This window comes from Oncorhynchus mykiss, chromosome 23 (genome assembly GCF_057628025.1).
Source record: "Oncorhynchus mykiss isolate SJ-2025 chromosome 23, ASM5762802v1, whole genome shotgun sequence".
NCBI lineage: Eukaryota > Metazoa > Chordata > Actinopteri > Salmoniformes > Salmonidae > Oncorhynchus > Oncorhynchus mykiss.
In genome coordinates, this window is record NC_143044.1 from 36,262,501 (window position 1) to 36,289,656 (window position 27,156).

At 43.1% G+C, this 27,156-nt stretch overlaps 1 protein-coding gene across 2 annotated transcripts in view; it reads right to left on the bottom strand.

Annotated features, from left to right (window-relative positions):
• Window positions 1–27,156, bottom strand: part of macrod2 (mono-ADP ribosylhydrolase 2) — a 1,220,194-nt gene that overhangs the window by 745,755 nt on the left and 447,283 nt on the right. The window lies entirely within an intron of this gene.

Sequence of the window (27,156 nt, forward strand, 5' to 3'; positions counted from 1 at the left end):
ATTTGCATTTTATTGCATGACATAAGTATTTGATACATCAGAAAAGTAGAACTTAATGTTTGGTACAGAAACCTTTGTTTGTAATTACAGAGATCATACGTTTCCTGTAGTTCTTGACCAGGTTTGCACACACTGCAGCAGGGATTTTGGCCCACTCCTCCATACAGACCTTGTCCAGATCCTTCAGGTTTCGGGGCTGTCGCTGGGCAATACAGACTTTCAGCTCCCTCCAAAGATTTTCTATTGGGTTCAGGTCTGGAGACTGGCTAGGCCACTCCAGGACCTTGAGATGCTTCTTACGGAGCCACTCCTTAGTTGCCCTGGCTGTGTGTTTCGGGTCGGTGTCATGCTGGAAGACCCAGCCACGACCCATCTTCAATGCTCTTACTGAGGGAAGGAGGTTGTTGGCCAAGATCTCCCGATATATGGCCCCATCCATCCTCCCCTCAATATGGTGCAGTCGTCCTGTCCCCTTTGCAGAAAAGCATCCCCAAAGAATGATGTTTCCACCTCCATGCTTCACGGTTGGGATGGTGTTCTTGGGGTTGTACTCATCCTTCTTCTTCCTCCAAACACGGCGAGTGGAGTGTAGACCAAAAAGCTCTATTTTTGTCTCATCAGACCACATGACCTTCTCCCATTCCTCCTCTGGATCATCTAGATGGTCATTGGCAAACTTCAGACGGGCCTGGACATGCGCTGGCTTGAGCAGGGGGACCTTGCGTGTGCTGCAGGATTTTAATCCATGACGGCGTAGTGTGTTACTAATGGTTTTCTTTGAGACTGTGGTCCCAGCTCTCTTCAGGTCATTGACCAGGTCATGCCGTGTAGTTCTGGGCTGATCCCTCACCTTCCTCATGATCATTGATGCCCCACGAGGTGAGATTTTGCATGGAGCCCCAGACCAAGGGTGATTGACCGTCATCTTGAATTTCTTCCATTTTCTCTTTAATTGCGCCAACAGTTGTTGCCTTCTCACCAAGCTACTTGCCTATTGTCCTGTAGCCCATCCCAGCCTTGTGCAGGTCTACAATTTTATCCCTGATGTCCTTACACAGCCCTCTGGTCTTGGCCATTGTGGAGAGTTTGGAGTCTGTTTGATTGAGTGTGTGGACAGGTGTCTTTTATACAGGTAACGAGTTCAAACAGGTGCAGTTAATACAGGTAATGAGTGGAGAACAGGAGGGCTTCTTAAAGAAAAACTAACAGGTCTGTGAGAGCCGGAATTCTTACTGGTTGGTAGGTGATCAAATACTTATGTCATGCAAAATCATGTGTGATATTCTGTATTTTTGTTTTAGATTCCGTCTCTCACAGTTGAAGTGTACCTATGATAAAAATGACAGACCTCTACATGCTTTGTAAGTAGGAAAACCTGCAAAATCGGCAGTGTATCAAATACTTGTTCTCCCCACTGTATGTGTATGTGAGGGTGAGGGTGTGTGCGCATGACGAATGTGCATTGCGTACTCATGCATGTGCGTCTGTCTGCCTGTCTGTCTTCCTGTTTTTTATTTTATTTCACCTTTATTTAACCAGGTAGGCCAGTTGAGAACAAGTTCTCATTTACAACTGTGGCCTGGCCAAGATAAAGCATAGCAGTGTGACACACAAACAACAACACAGAGTTACACATGGAATAAACTAATTGAATTACATAAACAAAATGATCCCTGTAATTCTTCTTAGTTGTTACAGCGCAACAAGAAACCTGGTCTCAGAGAAAGACATATAACACTATACGTCCTCCAAGATGTATGATACGGTACATCATCTAATTCATATGTTATTGTACGACTGGGTAAGATGGGTACGACTATTACATTCATAATATAACTAAACGTAACGTAATATATTATACTAAATGGAGTGTCACAGAATAATATGAATTGCCCTGAGACCAGGTTGAACATCTGCTGCTGTTGTGCCGAATTGCCGACCTGCCGGCCATCGGCTAGTGCATATCAGGACTGTAATTAACCCACACATATTCAGGCCTTCAGACTGTAATGAACCCACACATATTCAGGCCTTCAGATTGTAATGAACCCACACATATTCAGGCATTCAGACTGTAATTAACCCACACATATTCAGGCCTTCAGACTGTAATTAACCCACACATATTCAGGCCTTCAGATTGTAATGAACCCACACATGTTCAGGCCTTCAGATTGTAATGAACCCACACATATTCAGGCATTCAGACTGTAATTAACCCACACATATTCAGGCCTTCAGACTGTAATTAACCCACACATGTTCAGGCCTTCAGATTGTAATGAACCCACACATATTCAGGCATTCAGACTGTAATTAACCCACACATATTCAGGCCTTCAGACTGTAATTAACCCACACATGTTCAGGCCTTCAGATTGTAATGAACCCACACATATTCAGGCATTCAGACTGTAATTAACCCACACATATTCAGGCCTTCAGACTGTAATTAACCCACACATGTTCAGGCCTTCAGACTGTAATGAACCCACACATATGCAGGCCTTCAGACTGTAATGAACCCACACATATTCAGGCCTTGAGACTGTAATGAACCCACACATATTCAGAACCTACAGTATGCACACCAGTATTTCTACTTGCACATCTTCATCTGCACATCTATCACTCCAGTGTAAATTGCTACATTGCAATTACTTCGACACTATGGCCTATGTATTGCCTTTCCTCCTTACTTCATTTGCACACACTTTATACAGATTTTTCTATTGTGTTATTGACTGTACGTTTGTTTATCCCATGTGTAACTCTGTGTTGTTGTTTTTGTCGCACTGCTTTTTGTCGCACTCTTGGCCAGGCTTCAGTTGTAAATGGGAACTTGTTCTCAACTGGCCTACCTGGTTAAATAAAGGTGAAATCACATAAAAAAGGCCTACACTTCGTACTCCAACACAGATCGAAGGACACATTGAGTGGAATAAGATTGAATGGTAAGGATATGCCATTCATTTATTCAGTTAACTAAGTCATTAACTTCCTTCAACAGATAAGGATGGTTATATGAAATGCCTTCATTCTCATGAATATTATGAAAACCAGATGAAAGCGCAGGTCGAGCAGAAAGCACAGGTTTATTGTAGTCAATGAATGTCTCTTTCTTCAGCAGGGGAAAATATATTAATCATGTTTCTATATTCTTTATCTAACCAGGGAGGCACATTGAGATGGACCATCTCTTTTTCAAGCGAACTCATAATTGACAAGAGATCGTGTGGGGATGTTAAACCTCCCAGCTCCAAAGACTTTATATTACTTATTTATTTGTCCTTTATTTAACCAGGGAAGTCAATTGAGTTTGACATACTTTTCAAATGCGTTATAAAACCTAAAAAATCCAGCTCTAGAGAGTTTAACCAATGTTGACCTTGGAGAATGAACAATCACCTGTTGCTGGCTGCCTGCCTGCCTGCCTGCCTGCCTGCCTGCCTGCCTGCCTGCCCCTGCCTGCCTGCCTGCCCCTGCCTGCCTGCCTGCCTGCCTGCCTGCCTGCCTGCCTGCCTGCCTGCCTGCATGAACAATGTGTCAGTTGGCTAACTCTCTAGCGGTCATGAATTGATACAGAGACCCCATCCCAAATGGCAACTTATTCCCTTATAGTACACTACTTTTGACCAGGGTCCATAGAGAATCACAAAGGGCTCTGTACAAAAGTAGTGCACATTAAAGGGAATAGGGTGCCATTTGAGACGGAGCCACATAGATTCCAGGGGCTTAAGCATTTACCTTATTAACGCATGCTGACCGACGTTAGAGCGCTGGAGTCTAAATCCCTGGGAGTGATAACAGCTAAAGCCACAGATATCTCTTAATTAGGTTTAGTGCTTTCATTTGGTGTCTGCTTTCCTGAAAAGTAAACAGTATGCAGCCTGTGTCCGTTTCTGAAATCTTTCTTACTAAAACGACATACTAAATACATAATCATAAAAACAACAGTGCTTGTTTCACTTAATAGATGTTCTGAAAATATCAAATATCCTCGTTTTTCATGATTATTGATGCATTATCAAAAATGTTATTGAATATTTATTTCATGAAAAGCCAGCCGTAGTGTTTTTTACTTAGATATTTCACATATATTGTGTATGTTTATTTATACAGTCATTATTATTATTCAACATGTCCTCAACCTGAGATTTGAACTCACAACCTCATGGTTCACAGCATTAGGATATTCCTGCTATGCCACCATGTCTGCATCAGAGTTCACCTGTATCCCCACACTTTGGACTTAGTAAATCTCATGTTTTTTTAAAGGTGCACAATGCAGAAATCGCTCTGCCATTTCCTGGTTGCTAAAAGCCTAATTTCAGTTTATGTAACAAAACAAGCAAGCATAGTGTAGATAATCATTGTACCATCTAAACCACTGTGAAATATTTTTTACTTAACCAAAAACATTGTATTTTTAGCTGTTTGACGCTGGTATACAAAACCAAAAGACGCAAAAACTACATTTAATAACGGAGAGATTAGAAATAGCACACATAGAACAGATCTACCGCTTCTTAAACATGCTTTCACAGATCTATAACTCACATTTCTATGTGAATTTGGTCAGGTTGCCCAAAAAGTTACATGTTGCAGCTTAAAAATACACAAGAAAACTAAAATGGTTGAAATAAGTAAAGGGAATCAATGATGAGAGAATAGTCAGATTAACTAAAATAGCAGTCAGATGGTCCAGAAATGTATTATAGGTAATGCATTTTTAGGGGACTTCAGTGAACTATACAGACTTTCTTTCAGCAGAAGGATCCAGAGGTTGTGCGTTCAAATCTCAGGTGGGGTCAAATTGAAAAGTCAACCCTAAATAATCATGTCAAATGTAATCATATTGATAAAAGGTGTATTTTATCTGAACAGCATACCACTTACCATAAAACCCCTATACCATTTAATTACTTCCATTACAAAAGAGCCACATGTGAGGTCAGTTGTTCACATGCATTACATTTTGAGTTCATGTTAACACCACCTTTTCACGTGAGGAGAATAACATGAAATCATGTGAAAATTTTATTTGCAGTTTCACTTGAATAACTTTCACCTGTGAAAATCAAACTCACACGTGGAATTGCATTTTCTCATTTGAAAACTGTTCAAATGTTGTCATGTGTCATGTTTCATAGTTTTAGATGTTGAAATGTTACATCCCCGTGCTGTCACATTTATTTCACGTGTTATACGTTCCACATGTTGCTTTTACATGTTGTCACAATTTTGACATTAACTTCACATAATGAAATTCAGTTTTTTTCAGTAAGGGGGTTTGCGTGCATGCAACCGTGTTTGTGTTTCTGAACCCGGAGAAAGTATGAAGGGATTCCTTAATCTTATTATAAACAGCTGCCATTTCACAAAGTTAAAGTATCACCAGGAAGTCTTGCAGGGATAAACACACATACAAATAAAGAACCATTTAATCTGCATCTCAACTGACACCCATAGGGCCCTGGTCAAAAGTAGTGCACTATAAAGGGAATAGGGTGCCACTTGGGAGGCATCCTTAAGCTGCTTAATCAATGAACAACAGAGTAGTTTTTTTTTTTTAAGTCGATTAGTTATATTCTGCAGGTGATTGTAACGTTTTCATTATGGTGAATTTTTCAACAAGAAGATTAGAAGAACAACAGAAGTTGTGGATATTAACTTGTGAAAACCAGCAAGTGATTTAAATCTGTGTTGGTCTTCCAAGCTGTTTACCGAACCAAGCCATTACAGTTACAAATTTGATATTTTATTCCAGGATGTTGATTTGATCATACATGTGATGAATCATTATGCAACAAATGAATAGTAATTTAATTGGAAATGTAACAACATAAACCTCTTGACTTTCTATTGTTCTCTCCATCTGTTTACATGTTGACATGTTTGAGGATCATCTCAACGTAGTAATGTATGTAGCCTTGCCGGAACGGGTCATAGGAGCAGGAGCCTATATCCTGTTCCTCTAGTGTGAGGCACCTTGACGTACAAGCACACCCCCTGGACAAGACGCTAGTCTAATCGTAGCATCCTGACCAACGTAGTGTTGACTTCCTATGTCTACAGACCAGTCACTCTCCACCTGTCAAAACTATACAAACAAAGAAAGAAGACATAGGGGACTACAGAGGCCAGTAGACCAGAGTCAGAGTCCAGCAGACCTGGCTTCAAATACCATCTGAAATAATAATAAAATATTATATCTGTGCTTGATTGAGTTTGCCTCGAGCTTGGACCAATATGATATTCCCCAGACTGCAAAAACCCGCACAAGTAAACGATACATCTTCAACAATCCACACTCCAGGTAGGCTCGCGCAAACTAGAGCAAACACTCAAAGTTTTTCGGAAATATTTAGAATAGTAGCTGAACCCAGGTCTGCAGCCCTCCCCTGCCCAACTGACAAGTCCAGAGCAGAGATCCCAGAGCAGAAAGCCCAGAGCAGAGAGGAAGGAATCCTTTAGTGATTTATCTGACAACTTTCCTACCGAGTCCCAGAGTGGGATATCTATTAATTGAGTCTGTGTCAACGCTAGGGAGATGGAGCGTTAGCAGCTGGCCACTCAAACACACACAGAGAAAGACAGAGAGAGAGAGAGTGAGAGAGAGAGAGAGAGAGAGAGAGAGAGAGAGAGCGAGAGACAGAGACAGAGACACACACGTGCAGACACACACAGGCCCCCAGCCCTCTTCCTCAGCTGTGAGGCACAAATCATGGGGCGATTGCTGACCGGCGCAGGCCGAGCCAACAGCACTCGTCCCACTTCCAGACAGAAAATCACTAACGTCAGCACCAATCGACCAGCCATACAGACCTGACTTACTGTTAAGTAAACGACACATCTTCAAAAACCTAACAGTCTTGCTAACTCTGAACCAGACGTCTCGAGCATTCTTCAAACCTGTCAGTTCAGGATGGATGAGCTCATGATTGGGATAACCATGGGTATAGGAGAATGCTTATGTTGTCATTACAATTACATGGTCATCATGCTGACAGATATTTTTCAGTTGGCAAACAAAAAAATGCTGGGTTGTTTGAATGACCCAACTGCTGGCAGTGGGTCACTTAGTTGGGATTTTTTCTTTAAAAATAGCAAGGTTAGGTTGTTGATGCTGGGTTATTGGTGCTGGGTTATTAAGATATGACCCAGCAGGTCAGATCAGTAGACTGGAGGTGTGGCTTAGTAGGGGTGTGGATTTAAGATAGTTATGTTTTACCACCCGTGAGAGTAAATGTCATTCTGGTTCATCTGTTCTGTTGTCTTGTTAACATATGTTAATGTTGAACAATGACAGTTTTGTAGCTTTGAAGAGGATTACACAACTATATGGGAGCCTAAGCAAAGCCCAACATCGGTATAGTTTCCGTTTTATTTTATTTCACAGAGATATTTCTGGTGATGGGGAAACCGAGGCTTCCTAAAGTCTTCGGGACTTTCATTAAACTTTACATAAAAATTGCTTTATTACTCTGAGTTCACAATGTTCACAGGGCGGCAGGTAGCCTGGTGGTTAAGAGTGTTGGGTCAGTTTTGAAAGGTACATAAACCTAATTGCTCTTGCAAGTCGCTCTGGAGAAGAGAGTCTGCTAAATAGCAAAAAAGGTTAAAAAGAATGGACATTAGTGACATCTGCTGGTCAGCAATAACAAGCATTGTGTGATTATTAGATACATGTTTTTTTTTAACAGTTTTACTGTTTTCATCAGAACTCTGTGATGCAACGGTAAGTCACTGATTTTAGTAGCCAGCCTATAATCAGTTGAAATACCACCCAGGTTCTCCTCTTGCATCATGCTTCCCTTTCTTGACTGTGTACTCAGGGTCGTTGTCCTGTTGGAAGGTGAACCTTCGACCCTGTCTGAGGTACTGAGTCCTCTGGAGCAGGTTTTCATCAAGGATCTCTGTGTACTTTGCTCCATTCATCTTTGCCTCGATCCTGACTAGTCTCCCAGTCCCTGCTGCTGAAAAACATCCCCACAGCATGATGCTGCCACCACCATGCTTCACCACAGGGATGGCGCCAGGTTTCCTCCAGATGGGATGCTTGGCATTCAGGCCAAATAGTTTAATCTTGGTTTCACCAGTCCAGAGAATCTTGTTTTTCATGGTCTAAGAGTCCTTTAGTGTGCTGTCATGTGCCTTTTACTGAGGAGGGGCTTCCGTCTGGCCACTCTACCATAAAGGCCTGGTTGGTGAAGTGCTGCCGAGATGGTTGTCCTTCTGGAAGGCTCTCCCATCTCCCAGAGGAACTTTGGAGTTCTGTCAGAGTGACCATCAGGTTCTTAGTCATATCCCTGACCAAGGCCTATCTCACCCAATTCCTCAGTATGGCCGGGCGGCCAGCTCTAAGAAGAGTCTTGGTGGTTCTAAACTTCTTCCATACACAAATGATGTATGCCACTGTGTTTTTGGGGACCTTTAATGCTGCAGAAACTTTTTGGTAGCCTTCCCCAGATCTGTGCCTCGACACAATCCTGTCTCGGAGCTCTACGAACAATTCCTTCGATCTCGTGGCTTAGTTTTTGCTCTGACATGCACTGTCAACTGTGGGACCTTATATAGACTGGTGTGAGCCTTTCCAAATCATGTCCAATCAATTGAATTTAACACAGGTGGACTCCAAACAACTTGTAGAAACATCTCAAAGATTATCAATGGAAACAGGATGCACCTGAGCTCAATTTTGAGTCTCATAGCAAATGGTCTGAATACTTATGTAAATAAGGTACTTCTGTTTTTTTATTTTTAATACATTTGCATAAATAAAAAATAAAAACTGTTTTCGCTTTTCATTATGGGGTATTGTGTGTAGATTGCTGAGATTTTTTTATTTAATCAATTTTAGAATAAGGCTGTAATGTAATAAAATGTGGAAAAAGTCAAGGGGTCTGAATACTTTGCGAATTAACTTTATATTTGTTAGTACAGTGTCCAGTAGAGGTTGGTGTTTTGAAGCAGCTTGGAATCTAGAAAATACCGGAACCAAGGCGAAATCAGTGGAATCTCGAATTTTGCATCACACGGTTTGAAAAAGCATGTGATCAAGCTAAGCTTTGGACATAATTGATGACGTACTTCTGATGAAGTGATCCACGCATCGGCACACTGCTTCGAAGTTAGCTGCTTAGTGATTTTGACACATGCCTCGGAGCTCCGGTATCAAACGTAACATCACTAGATATTTCTGTTTAAAGGGAGGAGAGTGTCAAGTGCCTCAGTGTGTGAGCATTTCTTGGAAAAACGCAACTAAATAAGTAAACATGTTTATCACGGACACACTACGGCTCTGTGGGCAGCAACACAACAACATGCTTTAGCTTGTTATGTTCTCTGTAAAATACCTATAATTGTGTGGTTTCCCTCTTCTGACCCTATGACTAAAAAAGACCAGCTGTATTCAAATCTCCAATCTATATCTAAATTGCCTGTAGCTAGATGGCCTTCCTCTCCAAACTCTTCACAGAAAAACCTGTGTTTTGTGTTCTTTGTTTTGACTCTTTCTTCCCCATCATCAAGGTCCTAACACGGCCCTAACACGGTCCTAACACGGTCCTAACATGGCCCTAACACAGCCCTAACAAGTACCTAACACGGTCCTAACATGGTCCTAACACGGCTCTAACACGGCCCTAACACGGTCCTAACATGGTCCTAACACGGTCCTAACACGGCCCTAACACGGTCCTAACACGGCCCTAACATGGTCCTAACATGGTCCTAACACGGTCCTAACACGGCCCTAACATGGTCCTAACACGGTCCTAACATGGTCCTAACACGGCCCTAACACGGTCCTAACATGGTCCTAACACGGCCCTAACATGGTCCTAACACGGTCCTAACATGGTCCTAACATGGTCCTAACACGGTCCTAACATGGTCCTAACATGGTCCTAACATGGTGCTAACACGGTCCTAACACGGTCCTAACACGGCCCAAACACTGTCCTAACACGGCCCAAACACTGTCCTAACACGGCCCAAACACTGTCCTAACACAGCCGTAATAGGGCCCTAACACGGCCTTAAGATGGTCCTAGCAAAGCCTTAATATACAGTAATACATAGAGCGATGGCTACATCAAGTAACTCACGCAAGCAGTAACATCTGATTTAGAAACAGATAAAAATACACCTTATGGAACAGCTGGACTGTGAAGAGTCACACACACACACACACACAGGTACAAACACACACATACAACCACATAACATACACACTACACACACACATACATCTGGATAGTGCTGTGGTAGTGTAGTAGCTGGACACAGTTAATGTATTGTGAAATCTGTTGTCAAAAATCTGTTGAATAAAAATTGAATTACAATGTACAGTATATTACAGCCTTAATTTTTGCTGGACAAGGAAGAGTAGCTACTGCCTTGGCAGGAACTAATGGGGAACCTTAATACATACAAATACAGTCCTAACACAGCCTTATTACGGTCCTAATACGGTCCTAACACAATGCTAACATGGTCCTAACATGGTGCTAACACAGCCTTAATATAGTCCAAACATGGTAGGACCATATTAAGACTGTGTTAGGACCATATTAGGAATATGGTCCTAACACAGTCTTAATATGGTCCTAACATCGTCCTAATAAAGTCCTAACACAACCTTAATACAGTCATAACATGGTCCTAATGTGGCCCTAACACAGCCTTAATACAGTCCAAACATGGTCCTAATATGGTCCTAACGCAGCCTTAATATGGTCCTAACATGGTCTTAATACGGTCCTAACACAGTCTTAATACAGTGATAAAATGGTCCTAATATGGTCCTAACACAGCCTTAATACGGTCCCTACATGGTCCTAATACGGTCCTAACACAGCCTTAATATGGTCCTAACATGGTCCTAATATGGTGTTAACACAGCCTTAACATGGTCCTAATACGGTCCTAACACAGCCTTAACATGGTCCTAATATGGTGTTAACACAGCCTTAACATGGTCCTAATACGGTGTTAACACAGCCTTAACATGGTCCTAATACGGTGTTAACACAGCCTTAACATGGTCCTAATACGGTGTTAACACAGCCTTAACATGGTCCTAATACAGTGTTAACACAGCCTTAATACGGTTATAACGCAGTCCTAATATGGTGTTAACACAGCCTTAACATGGTCCTAATACGGTGTTAACACAGCCTTAACATGGTCCTAATATGGTGTTAACACAGCCTTAACATGTTCCTAATATGGTGTTATCACAGCCTTAATACGGTTATAACGCAGTCCTAATACGGTGTTAACACAGCCTTAACATGGTCCTAATATGGTGTTAACACAGCCTTAACATGTTCCTAATATGGTGTTATCACAGCCTTAATACGGTTATAACGCAGTCCTAATACGGTGTTAACACAGCCTTAACATGGTCCTAATACAGGGTTAACACAGCCTTAACATGGTCCTAATACGGTGTTAACACAGCCTTAACACGGTTATAACGCAGTCCTAATACGGTGTTAACACAGCCTTAACATGGTCCAAATACGGTGTTAACACAGCCTTAACATGGTCCTAATATGGTGTTATCACAGCCTTAATACGGTTATAACGCAGTCCTAATACGGTGTTAACACAGCCTTAACATGGTCCTAATACGGTGTTAACACAGCCTTAATATGGTTATAACGCAGTCCTAATACGGTGTTAACACAGCCTTAACATGGTCCTAATACGGTGTTAACACAGCCTTAATATGGTTATAACGCAGTCCTAATACGGTGTTAACACAGCCTTAACATGGTCCAAATACGGTGTTAACACAGCCTTAACATGGTCCTAATACGGTGTTAACACAGCCTTAATACGGTTATAACGCAGTCCTAATACGGTGTTAACACAGCCTTAACATGGTCCTAATACGGTGTTAACACAGCCTTAATATGGTTATAACGCAGTCCTAATACGGTGTTAACACAGCCTTAACATGGTCCTAATACGGTGTTAACACAGCCTTAATACGGTTATAACGCAGTCCTAATACGGTGTTAACACAGCCTTAACATGGTCCTAATATGGTGTTAACACAGCCTTAACATGGTCATAATACAGTGTTAACACAGCCTTAATATGGTTATAACGCAGTCCTAATACGGTGTTAACACAGCCTTAACATGGTCCTAATACGGTGTTAACACAGCCTTAACATGGTCCTAATACAGTGTTAACACAGCCTTAATATGGTTATAACGCAGTCCTAATACGGTGTTAACACAGCCTTAACATGGTCCTAATATGGTGTTAACACAGCCTTAACATGGTCCTAATATGGTGTTAACACAGCCTTAACATGGTCCTAATACGGTGTTAACACAGCCTTAACATGGACCTAATACGGTGTTAACACAGCCTTAACATGGTCCTAATACGGTGTTAACACAGCCTTAACATGGTCCTAATACGGTGTTAACACAGCCTTAACATGGTCCTAATACGGTGTTAACACAGCCTTAACATGGTCCTAATATGGTGTTAACACAGCCTTAACACAGTCCTAACACAGTCCTAACACAGCCTAAATACAGTCCTAACACGGTCCTAACACAGTCCTAACACGGTCCTAAAGCGGTCCTAACACAGTCCTAACCCAGCCTTAATACAGTCCTAACACGGTCCTAACACAGTCCTAACACGGTCCTAAAGCGGTCCTAACACAGTCCTAACACAGCCTTAATACAGTCCTAACACGGCCCTAACACAGTCCTAACACAGTCCTAACACAGTCCTAACACAGCCTTAATACAGTGCTAACACGGTCCTAAAGCGGTCCTAAAAGGCTCCTAACACAGCCTTAATACAGTCCTAACACGGTCCTAACACAGTCCTAACACGCTCCTAAAGCAGTCCTAACATGGTCCCTCTCCACCATGGTGAGCGTGGCCTGCCACCGTTACCCCAGGTCCCTGACAGGACAGTCCAGGATTAGCATTAATGGCTGTGTTATAATTATACATCTTGATTCCAGTCCGTTCCTGCTGGTCCTTTTAATTAAGTAGATTAGTCTCCCTCTGGGGAAGACTAGCTTTAATATACTTACAGGGCATTTTCTCTTTTACTAGCCAACCCTTCTTCCTTTCACATAGGTAGCTAGAAAGGAAAGATCTGCCCCATATTTCAATTATATTCCTTCTCTTTCATGCATTATTTTCCCTTCAAAGAAGTCCCGGCATCACATCTGTTCAATCAAGCCAACAGTCTCAATGTGACTCCAGTAAACATTTAACCTGTTTCAACCCCCGACAATGTACAGTATAATAGTACAAACTACAGATGTAAATTAGATTGATCAAGTGTTTTTCATCCTCTCTCCTCCTCTCTCCTCAACGATTAGGTGATGTTAAAAGCTGCCTTGTCAGTTGTGATAGTAAAAGGTTGCTTTTACCCAGCAAGAGCGTGAGGTGTCAGGTTGGTGTATCTGATCTGTGAGAGTAATGTGATCTCCTGTCAAGAGCTGACACTGTGACTGGCAGCTGAGGAGGATAATAACGCTGGAAATGCCTGGTCGCCCTTTCATTTAGCCGTGTCACTGAAGGGTCCCATCCCTATCACTCCCTGTCCCATCTCTCCCTGGGCCCATGGTCAGCCATGCAACACCTATCCCATCTCTCCCTGGGCCCTGGTCCCATGGTCAGCCATGCAACACCTATCCCAGCTCTCCCTGGGTCCTGGTTCCATGGTCAGCAGCACATATCCCATCTCTCCCGGGGCCCTGGTTCCATGGTCAGCAGCACATATCCCATCTCTCCCGGGGCCCTGGTCCCATGGTCAGCCATGCAGCACCTATCCCATCTCTCCCTGGGCCCTGGTCCCATGGTCAGCCATGCAGCACCTATCCCATCTCTCCCTGGGCACTGGTCCAATGGTCAGCAACACCTATCCCATCTCTCCCTGGGCCCTGGTCCCATGGTCAGCAGCACCTATCCCATCTCTCCCTGGGCCCTGGTCCCATGGTCAGCAGCACATATCCCATCTCTCCCTGGGTCCTGGTCCCATGGTCAGAAATGCAACACCTATCGCATCTCTCCCTGGGCCCTGGTCCCATGGTCAGCCATGCAACACCTATCCCATCTCTCCCTGGGCCCTGGTCCCATGGTCAGCAGCACCTATCACATCTCTCCCTGGGCCCTGGTCCCATGGTCAGCAACACATATCCCATCTCTCCCTGGGTCCTGGTCCCATGGTCAGAAATGCAACACCTATCCCATCTCTCCCTGGGCCCTAGTCCCATGGTCAGCCATGCAACACCTATCCCATCTCTCCCTGGGTCATGGTCCCATGGTCAGCAACACCTATCCCATCTCTCCCTGGGTCCTGGTCCCATGGTCAGCAACACCTATCCCATCTCTCCCTGGGCCCTGGTCCCATGGTCAGCAACACCTATCCCATCTCTCCCTGGGCCCTGGTCCCATGGTCAGCCATGCAACACCTATCCCATCTCTCACTGGGCCCTGGTCCAATGGTCAGCCATGCAACACCTATCCCATCTCTCCCTGGGCCCTGGTCCTATGGTCAGCAGCATCTATCCCATCTCTCCCTGGGTCCTGATCCCATGGTCAGCAGCACCTTTCCCATTTCTCCCTGGGTCCTGATCCCATGGTCAGCAGCACCTATCCCATCTCTCATCTAAAAATCTAAAGAAACATTTCTGGAAACACTACATGTTTTCATTTGACCACATGTGATCTTATGTGAAGTTAATGTGATAACGTGATATTATGTGAAGTTAATGTGATCAAGTGATCTTATGTGAAGTTAATGTGATCAAGTGATCGTAATGTGATCAAGTGATCTTATGTGAAGTTAATGTGATAACATGTGATCTTATGCAGCACCTTAAGCAGCAATCATTCCGGCGCCGACAGAGATGATCGCTTTGCGTTCCTAGGAAACTACGCAGTATTTTGTTTATTTACGTGTTATTTATTACACTGGTACCCCAGGTAATCTTAGGTTTTATTACATACAGTCGGGAGGAACTACTGGATATAAGAGCAACGTCAACTCACCATCATTACGACCAGGAATATGACTTTCCCGAAGCGGATCCTGTGTTCTGCCCACCACCCGGGACAATGGATTGGATCCCAGCCGACGAACCAAAACAACGACGCCGTAAAAGGGGCAGTCAAAGCAGTCTTCTGGTCAGGCTCCGGAGACGGGCACATCGCGCATCACTCCCGAGCATACTACTCGCCAATGTCCAGTCTCTTGACAACAAGGTTGATGAAATTCGAGCAAGGGTAGCATTCCAGAGAGACATAAGAGACTGTAACATTAGTTGCTTCACGGAAACATGGCTCACTCGAGACACGCTATCGGAGTCGGTACAGCCAGCTGGTTTCTCCACGCATCACGCCGACAGAAACAAACATATTTCTGGTAAGAAGAGGGGCGGGGGGTATGCCTTATGATTAACTAGACGTGGTGCGATCATAACAACATACAGGAACTCCTTCTGTTCACCTGACTTAGAATTCCTCACAATCAAATGTCGACCGCATTATCTACCAAGAGAAATATCTTTGATTATAATTACAGCCGCATATATTCCCCCCCAAGCAGACACATCGATGGCCCTGAAGAACTTTATTTGACTCTATGTAAACTGGAAACCACATATCCTGAGGCTGCATTCATTGTAGCTGGGGATTTAACAAGGGTAATCTGAAAACAAGACTCCCAAAATTCTATCAGCATATCGATTGTGCTACCAGGGCTGGTAAAACCCTGGATTGTTGTTATTCTAACTTCCGCGACGCATATAAGGAACTTCCCTGCCCTCCTTTCGGAAAAGCTGACCACGACTCAATTTTGTTGCTTCCAGCCTATAGACAGAAACTAAAACAGGAAGCTCCCACTCTCAGGTCTGTTCAACGCTGGTCCGACCAATCTGATTCCACGCTTCAAGACTGCTTCGATCACGTGGATTGGGATATGCTCCGCATTGCGTCAAACAAAAACATTGACGAATACGTTGATTCGGTGAGCGAGTTCATTAGCAAGTGCATTGGCGATGTCGTACCCACAGCAACTATTAAAACATTCCCAACCAGAAACCGTGGATTGATGGCAGCATTCACGCGAAACTGAAAGCGCGACCCACTGCTTTTAACAAGGGCAAGGTGACCGGAAACATGACCGAATACAAACAGTGTAGCTATTCCTCCGCAAGGCAATCTAAGAAGTTAAGTGTCAGTATAGAGACAAAATAGAGTCGCATATCAACGGCTCAGACACAAGAGGTATGTGGCAGGGTCTACAGTCAATCACGGATTACAAAAAGAAAAACAGCCCCGTCGCGGACCAGGATGTCTTGCTCCCAGACAGACTAAACAACTTCTTTGCTTGCTTTGAGGACAATACAGTGCCACTGACACGGCCCGCTACCAAAACCTGCGGACTCTCCTTCACTGCAGCCGACGTGAGTAAAACATTTAAACGTGTTAACCCTCGCAGGGCTGCAGGCCCAGACGGCATCCCCAGCCGCGTCCTCAGAGCATGCGCAGACCAGCTGGCTGGTGTGTTTACGGACATATTCAATCAATCCTTATCCCAGTCTGCTTTTCCCACATGCTTCAAGAGGGCCACCATTGTTCCTGTTCCCAAGAAAGCTAAGGTAACTGAGCTAAACGACTACCGCCCCACTTTAAACAATGCCACTACATTACTCATCTCATATGTATATACTGTACTCGATACCATCTACTGCAGCGTGCCTATGCCGTTCGGTACCATCACTCATTCATATATCTTTATGTACATATTCTTCATCCCTTTACACTTGTGTGTATAAGGTAGCTGTTGTGAAATTGTTAGGTTAGATTACTCGTTGGTTATTACTGCATTGTCGGAACTAGAAGCACAAGCATTTCGCTACACTCGCATTAACATCTGCTAACAATTGTGTATGTGACTAAACATTTTTTATTTGACTTGATGTGAAGTTAATGTGATAACGTGTGATCTTATGTGAAGTTAATGGGATAACGTGATCTTATGTGAAGTTAATGGGATAACATGTGATTGTATGTGAAGTTAATGTGATAACTTGTAAAACATTGTGATAACATGACACTACACATGTGAAGACTTTCAATGTGAAATCATGTGGTTTTTCTGTAAGGGTTTCTGTTAGTGAGGCATATTATTCTGTTTTATTGTCACTCCTGAATCACTATGATAAATATAATAGTTTTTCTTCAGTGTATTTTTAACAAAGCTGAGATTTACTTTGAAGTCCAAAGTGTTGTGAATACAGAAAACAGTTATTGACACAGACATGGTGGCATATCAGGAAGATCAGAATGCCTTGAACCAAGAGGTTGTGAGTTAAAATCCCAATTCAGGACATAGTTACTGTATAAATAAACATACACAGTCAAAGGGTGTCAAATTTGTACATTGAAAACATTGCGACTGTGTAGCATTCTGGAGACATCCTAATGTCTCAATTCTGTTTGCAGGGCATCACCAGTGAAATATCATCACATGTGAAGTGTTGCAAAACCACATGATTTCACATGTGAAATAATGTGATTTTCCACATGTGAAATCATGCATTTTTTCCCCCATAAATAGGAGACAGGTGCCTTTTGGAATAGAAAAACAGACTTATCTGCCATTAAAGCTATGGGTACTCGAACGCTCCTGAATCCACAAATTCAGCACTGTATTATGCTAATTGATCTGAGTTGGTCAGCTTTTTCTCCCAGAGCAATCTACAGTCAATAAAGCCTATTGTCTAAAATCCTACTGTAGAATGATTGGAGCACTTGACCTACAAAGTCTACAGGTCGGAATACATAGAGTCCTCCATAATGCGATGTTAATTGGGTGGTAACACACATACAACATCATATTGCCATGACAGTCATGAATTTATGAAATGTACTCGAGAGACCGTACAACGTCTACATGTCAGTGTTAAAGTGGCGAAGTTAGCTAAAGAGATCATTTTTCATCCAAAGTCCCCCTGAGCACTGACACCTTTCATGGGTCATATGCACCCCAATCTACTCTTAGTAAAGTCTACAGTGGATGATTGACCTTTAAAGCCTTATGGTAGGGAACATATAGAGTCCTCCTTCTTTCCTATCGCCACACAGCCATGAACACTGCTATCAATAGTATGTTCCTGAACTCCAGGATTCACCACTGTCTGTCCGTACATCTGTCTGTCAATCTGACACATCCACGTGGTCACATGAATATGCGAGCGCACACACACATGCACACACACACTCTCTGAGTGTTAATCTGATGATTCTCCTATACACTTTTAAGCAGGTCAGGATACTTTAATTATTTTTAATCTGTGAAAAAGAGCAGGATAATCTGAATAGAGAATAAAGTGCTGATGTCATGAAGGAAGAGATTAGGAGTTCATTAACCAAGTTTTCATTCAAATTGCATATGTTGGCCCCCTTGTAACTCTTATGAATTAAAAAAAAGGACTTCAAACACAGCCAAGCACATGCTAGGCTGTTTACAGTGTAGCGTATTAGCGGTATACTGGTACTGCTGTTTTAGCCACACACACACACACACACACACACACACACATAGATCTGGTTATACAGGGACCTGGCACAGCCTCTGTAAACCCCAATCACATTGAACATGCCTGCACCGACCGTGCGCACGCACGCACACACACACACGCACACACGCATACACGCACGCACGCACGCACACACACACACACACACACACACACACGCACACACACACACACACACACACACATAGATCTGGTTATACAGGGACCTGGCACAGCCTCCGTAAACCCCAATCACATTGAACATGCCTGCACCGACCGTGCGCACACACACACACACACACACACACACACACACACACACACACACACACACACACACAAACACACACACACACACACACAATTACACACACAATAGGCAACCAGGTCTGGTCTGTCACACTGTACGGGCCAACACTGCTCTGAGGTAACCAGGCCTGGTCTAACATACTGGTACCATTTTCAAACTATCTTGCCAACCCAAGACCTAACTGTGCTAGCTTGCATATTTCCTTTTCACATTGTCCTTTTCTGCAAGGTTCCAGTAAGTATGGTGGATGTGTAACCACATAAACTCAGTGCAGCATAAAAAAGCCCTTAGAAGTGTCAGCACCAGCTCTGATGCAAACCATGGTCAAGCCTGCTCTGGTCCAGAGAATGGCTGGGCGATATGGCCAAAATATCATATTGCAATATTTTTCAATTTTTTGACAATATGGTCGTATTTGACGGTATTTAATGTTTTGAACAATGAAAGTTCTAAATAGGGTTTATGAATAATGCATGAACCTTGGATGGCAACAAAGGAATTAGAAGTGGTTTGAATCGGCTTTATCCATACTGATGGTTTAAAACTCAACCCAAATTGGACAAAACTGACTGAGAAGTAATCAAATTTGTCGAAATGTTCATTTAATTTAGCACTGTATCAAAATATTGTCATAGCAGGTTTTATAAAAATTCACAACAGTATGTGGATCCACACTGGTATACCGGTATTCACGATATATCGCCCTAATCCAGAGGTTTGGCATAGCCACTCTATCTTGCTGACTTCAAAAGCCCAGGTGAGGCCCCTCTGTGACTAATTAACCAACACTTTAGACTACAGTTTATACAAGAAGACTGTGTACTCATATTGTTCATGTACACAAACACCCAAACCCTCCAATATATTTTCTTAAAGTGGACATTTTCTTGTGAGGTCCTGAGTTGGCCAGTTACTGTGGAAACACAAGGCACACTGCTCTAGAGCTTTGTGATTGGTTAGTCAGTCAGTCTTGTGAGGTCCTGAGTTGGCCAGTTACTGTGGAAACACAAGGCACACTGCTCTAGAGCTAGAGCTTTGTGATTGGTTAGTCAGTCAGTCTTGTGAGGTCCTGAGTTGGCCAGTTACTGTGGAAACACAAGGCACACTGCTCTAGAGCTTTGTGATTGGTTAGTCAGTCAGTCTTGTGAGGTCCTGAGTTGGCCAGTTACTGTGGAAACACAAGGCACACTGCTCTAGAGCTTTGTGATTGGTTAGTCAGTCAGTCTTGTGGGGTCCTGAGTTGGCCAGTTACTGTGGAAACACAAGGCACACTGCTCTAGAGCTTTGTGATTGGTTAGTCAGTCAGTCTTGTGAGGTCCTGAGTTGGCCAGTTACTGTGGAAACACAAGGCACACTGCTCTAGAGCTTTGTGATTGGTTAGTCAGTCAGTCTTGTGAGGTCCTGAGTTGGCCAGTTACTGTGGAAACACAAGGCACACTGCTCTAGAGCTTTGTGATTGGTTAGTCAGTCAGTCTTGTGAGGTCCTGAGTTGGCCAGTTACTGTGGAAACACAAGGCACACTGCTCTAGAGCTTTGTGATTGGTTAGTCAGTCAGTCTTGTGGGGTCCTGAGTTGGCCAGTTACTGTGGAAACACAAGGCACACTGCTCTAGAGCTTTGTGATTGGTTAGTCAGTCAGTCTTGTGAGGTCCTGAGTTGGCCAGTTACTGTGGAAACACAAGGCACACTGCTCTAGAGCTTTGTGATTGGTTAGTCAGTCAGTCTTGTGAGGTCCTGAGTTGGCCAGTTACTGTGGAAACACAAGGCACACTGCTCTAGAGCTTTGTGATTGGTTAGTCAGTCAGTCTTGTGAGGTCCTGAGTTGGCCAGTTACTGTGGAAACACAAGGCACACTGCTCTAGAGCTTTGTGATTGCTTAGTCAGTCAGTCTTGTGGGGTCCTGAGTTGGCCAGTTACTGTGGAAACACAAGGCACACTGCTCTAGAGCTTTGTGATTGGTTAGTCAGTCAGTCTTGTGGGGTGAACTGGCGATGGTGGAGAGCAATCTGTCATTAAAGTGCCAGGTCTGATTTGCTTCAGTTGATGTTCCCTATACCTTTTTTGTCTGTTTGGCAGGTGAACTGAACTGACTGACACCCCTGTATTAATGAGACAGCGGAGGAAAAAGATGTGGCCCAAATGACACTCTATCCCCTATATAGTGGACTACTTCTGACCAGTGCCTATAGGGTTCTGGTCAAAAGTAGTGCATGACATAGGGAATAGGGTGCCATTTGGTACACAGCCATAAGGTCATTCTGGGCCAGGAGCCAGAGACTATAGGTCTGGTTGAGACAGTGACATCATTATGCTGGAGAGCTCAGGGGAGAACTACAGCCTGGGAGAGAGCTCAGCCACCTCCTCTAATACAGTATAATCTATCTATACAATCTGCATTGCAAATCTATCAACAGACAGTGTCCACCCAGTGAGGCCAAGAGCCAAAGACTATAGGGCTGGTTGAAAACAGTGACAGCATTAGCCTTGAGAGAGAGCTCAGGAGAGAGCTCAGCTACACTCCTTCTAATCAACCAAAAGGCAGTGAGGCGCAACCGTTCTGCAAGGCATGCAGCTTCCCTCCTTTACTCCCTCACTCTCTCTATCTTTCTCTCTCTCTTTCTCTCTCTCTCCCTCTCTCTCTCTCTTTCTCTCTCTCTTTCTCTCTCTCTCTTTCTCTCTCTCTCTCTCTCTTGGTGTATCTCTCTACTCCCTCCTTATCCCTCTCTCTCCCTCTCTCTCTCTCTCAATTCAATTTCAAATTAATGTAAGGGCCTTATTGGCATGGAAAACATATGTTTACATTGCCTAAGCAAGTGAAGTAGATAACATACAAAAATGAAATAAACAAGAAAAATGTACAGAAGTTCCAAAAGAATAAAGACATGTTAAATGTCATATTAAATGTATATGCAGTGTAGTAACGATGTGCAAATAGTTAAAGTACAAAAGTTGAAATAAATAAACATACAGATGGGTTGTATTTACAATGGTGTTTTATTCTTCACTGGTTGCCCTTTTCTTGTGGCAACAGGTCACAAATCTTGCTGCTGTGATGGCACACTGTGGTATTTCACCCAGTAGATATGGGAGTTTATCAACATTGGGTTTGTTTTCGAATTCTTTGTGGATCGGTGTAATCTGAGGGAAATAGGTGTCTCTAATATGGTCATACATTTGGCAGGAGTTTAGGAAGTGCAGCTCAGTTTCCACCTCATTTTGTGGGCAGTGTGCACATAGCCTGTCTTCCCTTGAGAGACAGGTCTGCCTTCGGCAGCCTTTCTCAATAGCAAGGCTACGCTCACTGAGTCTGTACATAGTTAAAGCTCTCCTTAAGTTTGGATCAGTCACAGTGGTCATGTCACGTCCTGACCATAGAAAGCCTTTATTTTCTATGGTAGAGTAGGTCAGGGCATGACTAGGGGTTTAGTCTAGTTTATATTTTCTATGTGGGGTTCTAGTTTGTTTTTCTATGTTGGTGTTTGAGTATGATTCCCAATTAGAGGCAGCTAGCTATCGTTGTCTCTAATTGGGGATCATACTTAAGTAGCATGTTTTCCACCTGTGTGTTATGGGATATTGTTTTGAGTTAGTGCACGTAGCATCTCTGTAGTCGTGGTTTGTTGTTAGTTTATTGTTTATTTGTTTTTTGTCTTCGTTTCACTTTATCATAAAAATGTGGAACTCAACATACACTGCACCTTGATCTGACATTCATTATAACGATCGTGACAGGTCAGGTATTCTACCACTGTGTACTCTCTGTTGTAAATTCTTTCCAAAATCTCAAGTAATTATTATTTTGTTTTCTCATGATTTGGTTGGGTCTAATTGTGTTGCTGTCCTGGGCTATGAGGGGTCTGTTTGTGTACAGAGCCCCAGGACCAGCTTTCTTAGGGGTCTCTCCTCCAGGTTAATTTCTCTGTAGGTGATGGCTTTGTTATGGAAGGTTTGGGAATCACTTCCTTTCAGGTGGTTGTAGAATTTAACGTATTCTGGATTTTAATAATTAGTGGGTATCGGCCTAATTTTGCTCTGCATGCATTATTTGGTGTTTTACGTTGTACACACAGAGGATATTTTTGCAGAATTCTCCATGCAGAGTCTCAATTTGGTGTTTGTCCCATTTTGTGAATTTTTGGTTGGTGAGAGGACCCCATACCTCACAACCATAAAGGGCAATGGGCTCTATGACTGATTCAAGTATTTTTAGCCAGATACTAATTGGTATAATCACATTTTATGTTCCTTTTGATGGCCCTTCTTGTCTTGACTCTCAGATCATTCACAGCTTTGTGGAAGTTACCTGTGGCGTTGGCCGAGGTATGTATAGTTTTTGTGTGCTCTAGGGCAACGGTGTCAAGATGGAATTTGTATTTGTGGTCCTGGGAACTGGACCTTTTTTGGAACACCATTTTTTTTGTATTACTGAGATTTACTGTCAGGGCCCAAGTCTGACAGAATCTATGAAGAAGATTTAGGTGATGCTGTAGGCCCTCCTTGGTTAGGGACAGAACCACCAGATCATCAGCAAACCGTAGACATTTGACTTCAGATTCTAGTAGGGTGAGGCCGGGTGCTGTAGACTGTTCTATTCATTGATATACAGTGCCTTGCGAAAGTATTCGGCCCCCTTGAACTTTGCGACCTTTTGCCACATTTCAGGCTTCAAACATAAAGATATAAAACTGTAATTTTTTGTGAAGAATCAACAACAAGTGGGACACAATCATGAAGTGGAACGACATTTATTGGATATTTCAAACTTTTTTTAACAAATCAAAAACTGAAAAATTGGGCGTGCAAAATTATTCAGCCCCCTTAAGTTAATACTTTGTAGCACCACCTTTTGCTGCGATTACAGCTGTAAGTCGCTTGGGGTATGTCTCTATCAGTTTTGCACATCGAGAGACTGACATTTTTTCCCATTCCTCCTTGCAAAACAGCTCGAGCTCAGTGAGGTTGGATGGAGAGCATTTGTGAACAGCAGTTTTCAGTTCTTTCCACAGATTCTCGATTGGATTCAGGTCTGGACTTTGACTTGGCCATTCTAACACCTGGATATGTTTATTTTTGAACCATTCCATTGTACATTTTGCTTTATGTTTTGGATCATTGTCTTGTTGGAAGACAAATCTCTGTCCCAGTCTCAGGTCTTTTGCAGACTCCATCAGGTTTTCTTCCAGAATGGTCCTGTATTTGGCTCCATCCATCTTCCCATCAATTTTAACCATCTTCCCTGTCCCTGCTGAAGAAAAGCAGGCCCAAACCATGATGCTGCCACCACCATGTTTGACAGTGTTCAGGGTGATGAGCTGTGTTGCTTTTACGCCAAACATAACGTTTTGCATTGTTGCCAAAATGTTCAATTTTGGTTTCATCTGACCAGAGCACCTTCTTCCACATGTTTGGTGTGTCTCACAGGTGGCTTGTGGCAAACTTTAACCAACATTTTTTATGGATATCTTTAAGAAATGGCTTTCTTCTTGCCACTCTTCCATAAAGGCCAGATTTGTGCAATACACGACTGATTGTTGTCCTATGGACAGAGTCTCCCACCTCAGCTGTAGATCTCTGCAGTTCATCCAGAGTGATCATGGGCCTCTTGGCTGCATCTCCTTGTATGCGCTGTATGAGCTGAAAGTTTAGAGGGACGGCCAGGTCTTGGTAGATTTGCAGTGGTCTGATACTCCTTCCATTTCAATATTATCGCTTGCACAGCGCTCCTTGGAATGTTTAAAGCTTGGGAAATCTTTTTGTATCCAAATCCTGCTTTAAACTTCTTCACAACAGTATCTCGGACCTGCCTGGTGTGTTCCTTGTTCTTCATGATGCTCTCTGCGCTTTTAACGGACCTCTGAGACTATCACAGTGCAGGTGCATTTATACGGAGACTTGATTACACACAGGTGGATTGTATTTATCATCATTAATCATTTAGGTCAACATTGGATCATTCAGAGATCCTCACTGAACTTCTGGAGAGAGTTTGCTGCACTGAAAGTAAAGGGGCTGAATCATTTTGCACGCCCAATTTTTCAGTTTTTGATTTGTTAAAAAAGTTTGAAATATCCAATAAATGTCGTTCCACTTCATGATTGTGTCCCACTTGTTGTTGATTCTTCACAAAAAAATACAGTTTTATATCTTTATGTTTGAAGCCTGAAATGTGGCAAAAGGTCGCAAAGTTCAAGGGGACCGAATACTTTCGCAAGGCACTGTATATAATTAATTGATATATATGTTGAAGAGAGTGGGGCTTAAGCTGCATCCCTGTCTCACCCCCCGGCCCTGTGGAAAGAAATGTGTGTTTTTAGCCAATTTTAACCGCACACTTGTTTGTGTACATGGATTTTATAATGTTGCATGTTTTTCCCCAACACCACTTTCCATCAATTTGTATAGCAGGCCCTAGTGCCAAATTGAGTCGCAAGCTTTTTTGAAATCAACAAAGCATGAGAAGACTTTGGCTTTGTTTCTTTGTTTGTTTTGTCAATTAGGGTGTGCAGGGTGGTGGTCTGTCGTACAGTAATTTGGTAAAAAGCCAATTTGACATTTGCTCAGTATATTGTTTTCACTGAGGATATTTACAAGTCTGCTGTTAATGACAATGCAGAGGATTTTCAACCTCTCCCTGACTGAGTCTGTAATACCTACATGTTTCAAGCAGACCACCATAGTCCCTGTGCCCAAGGAAGCAAAGGTAACCTGCCTAAATGATTACCACCTCATAGCACTCACATCAGTAGCCATGAAGTGCTTTGGAAGGCTGGTAATGGCTCACATCAACACCATCATCACGGATACCCTAGACCCACTCTAATTCGCATACCGCACCAACAGATCCACATATGACGCAATCTTAATCGTACTCCACACTGCCCTTTCCCACCAGGACAAAAGGAACACCTAGGAGAAAATGCTGTTCATTGACTACAGCTCAGCGTTCAACACCATAGTGCCCACAAAGCTCATCACTACGCTAAGGACCCTGGGACTAAACACCTCCCTCTGCAACTGGATCCTGGACTTCCTGACGGGCCGCCCCCAGGTGATAAGGGTAGGTAACAACACATCCGCCACGCTGATCCTCAACACGGGGGCCCCTCAGGGGTGTGTGCTTAGTCCCCTCCTGTACTTTCTGTTCACCCATGACTGCTTGGTCAAACACGACTCCAACACCATAATTAAGTTTGCTGATGACACAACAGTGGTAGGCCTGAAAGAGACAGCCTATAGGGAGGAGGTCAGAGAACTGCCAGTGTGGTGACAGGACAACAACCTCTCCCTCAATGTGAGCAAGACAAAGGAGCTGATCGTGGACTACAGGAAAAGGCGGGCCGAACAGGCCCCCATTAACATCGAGAGGGCTGTAGTAGAGCGGGTTGAGAGTTTCAAGTTCCTTGTTGTCCACATCACCAACAAACTATCATGGTCCAAACACACCAAGACAGTTGTGAAGAGGGCACGACAAAACCTTTTCCCCCTCTTAACTCTTCTTGAACTGCACTGTTGGTTAAGAGCTTGTAAGTAAGCATTTCACGGTAAGGTCTACACTGTTGGTTAAGGGCTTGTAAGTAAGCATTTCACGGTAAGGTCTACACTGTTGGTTAAGGGCTTGTAAGTAAGCATTTCACGGTAAGGTCTACACTGTTGGTTAAGGGCTTGTAAGTAAGCATTTCACGGTAAGGTCTACACTGTTGGTTAAGGGCTTGTAAGTAAGCATTTCACGGTAAGGTCTACACTGTTGGTTAAGGGCTTGTAAGTAAGCATTTCACGGTAAGGTCTACACTGTTGGTTAAGCGCTTGTAAGTAAGCATTTCACGGTAAGGTCTACACTGTTGGTTAAGCGCTTGTAAGTAAGCATTTCACGGTAAGGTCTACACTGTTGGTTAAGGGCTTGTAAGTAAGCATTTCACGGTCTACACTTGTTCTATTCACCGCTTGTGACAAAGTTTGATTTGAGTTATTGTGGTCAAATTTGTCTCCACTTTTGTGTGTTGGGGTGATCAGTCCTTGGTTCCACATATTGGGCAATATGCCAGAGCTGAGGATGATGTTAAGTTTTGTTTTGTTGAGTTTTAGTATAGCCAATTGGAATTTGTGGTCTGTATATTTTATAATTTGATTTAGGATACCATCAACCCCACAGACCTTTTTGGGTTGGAGGGTTTGTATTTTGTCCTGTAGTTCATTCAAGGTAATTGGAGGATCCAGTGGGTTCTGGTATTCTTTAATAGTTGATTCTAAGATTTGTATTTGATCAT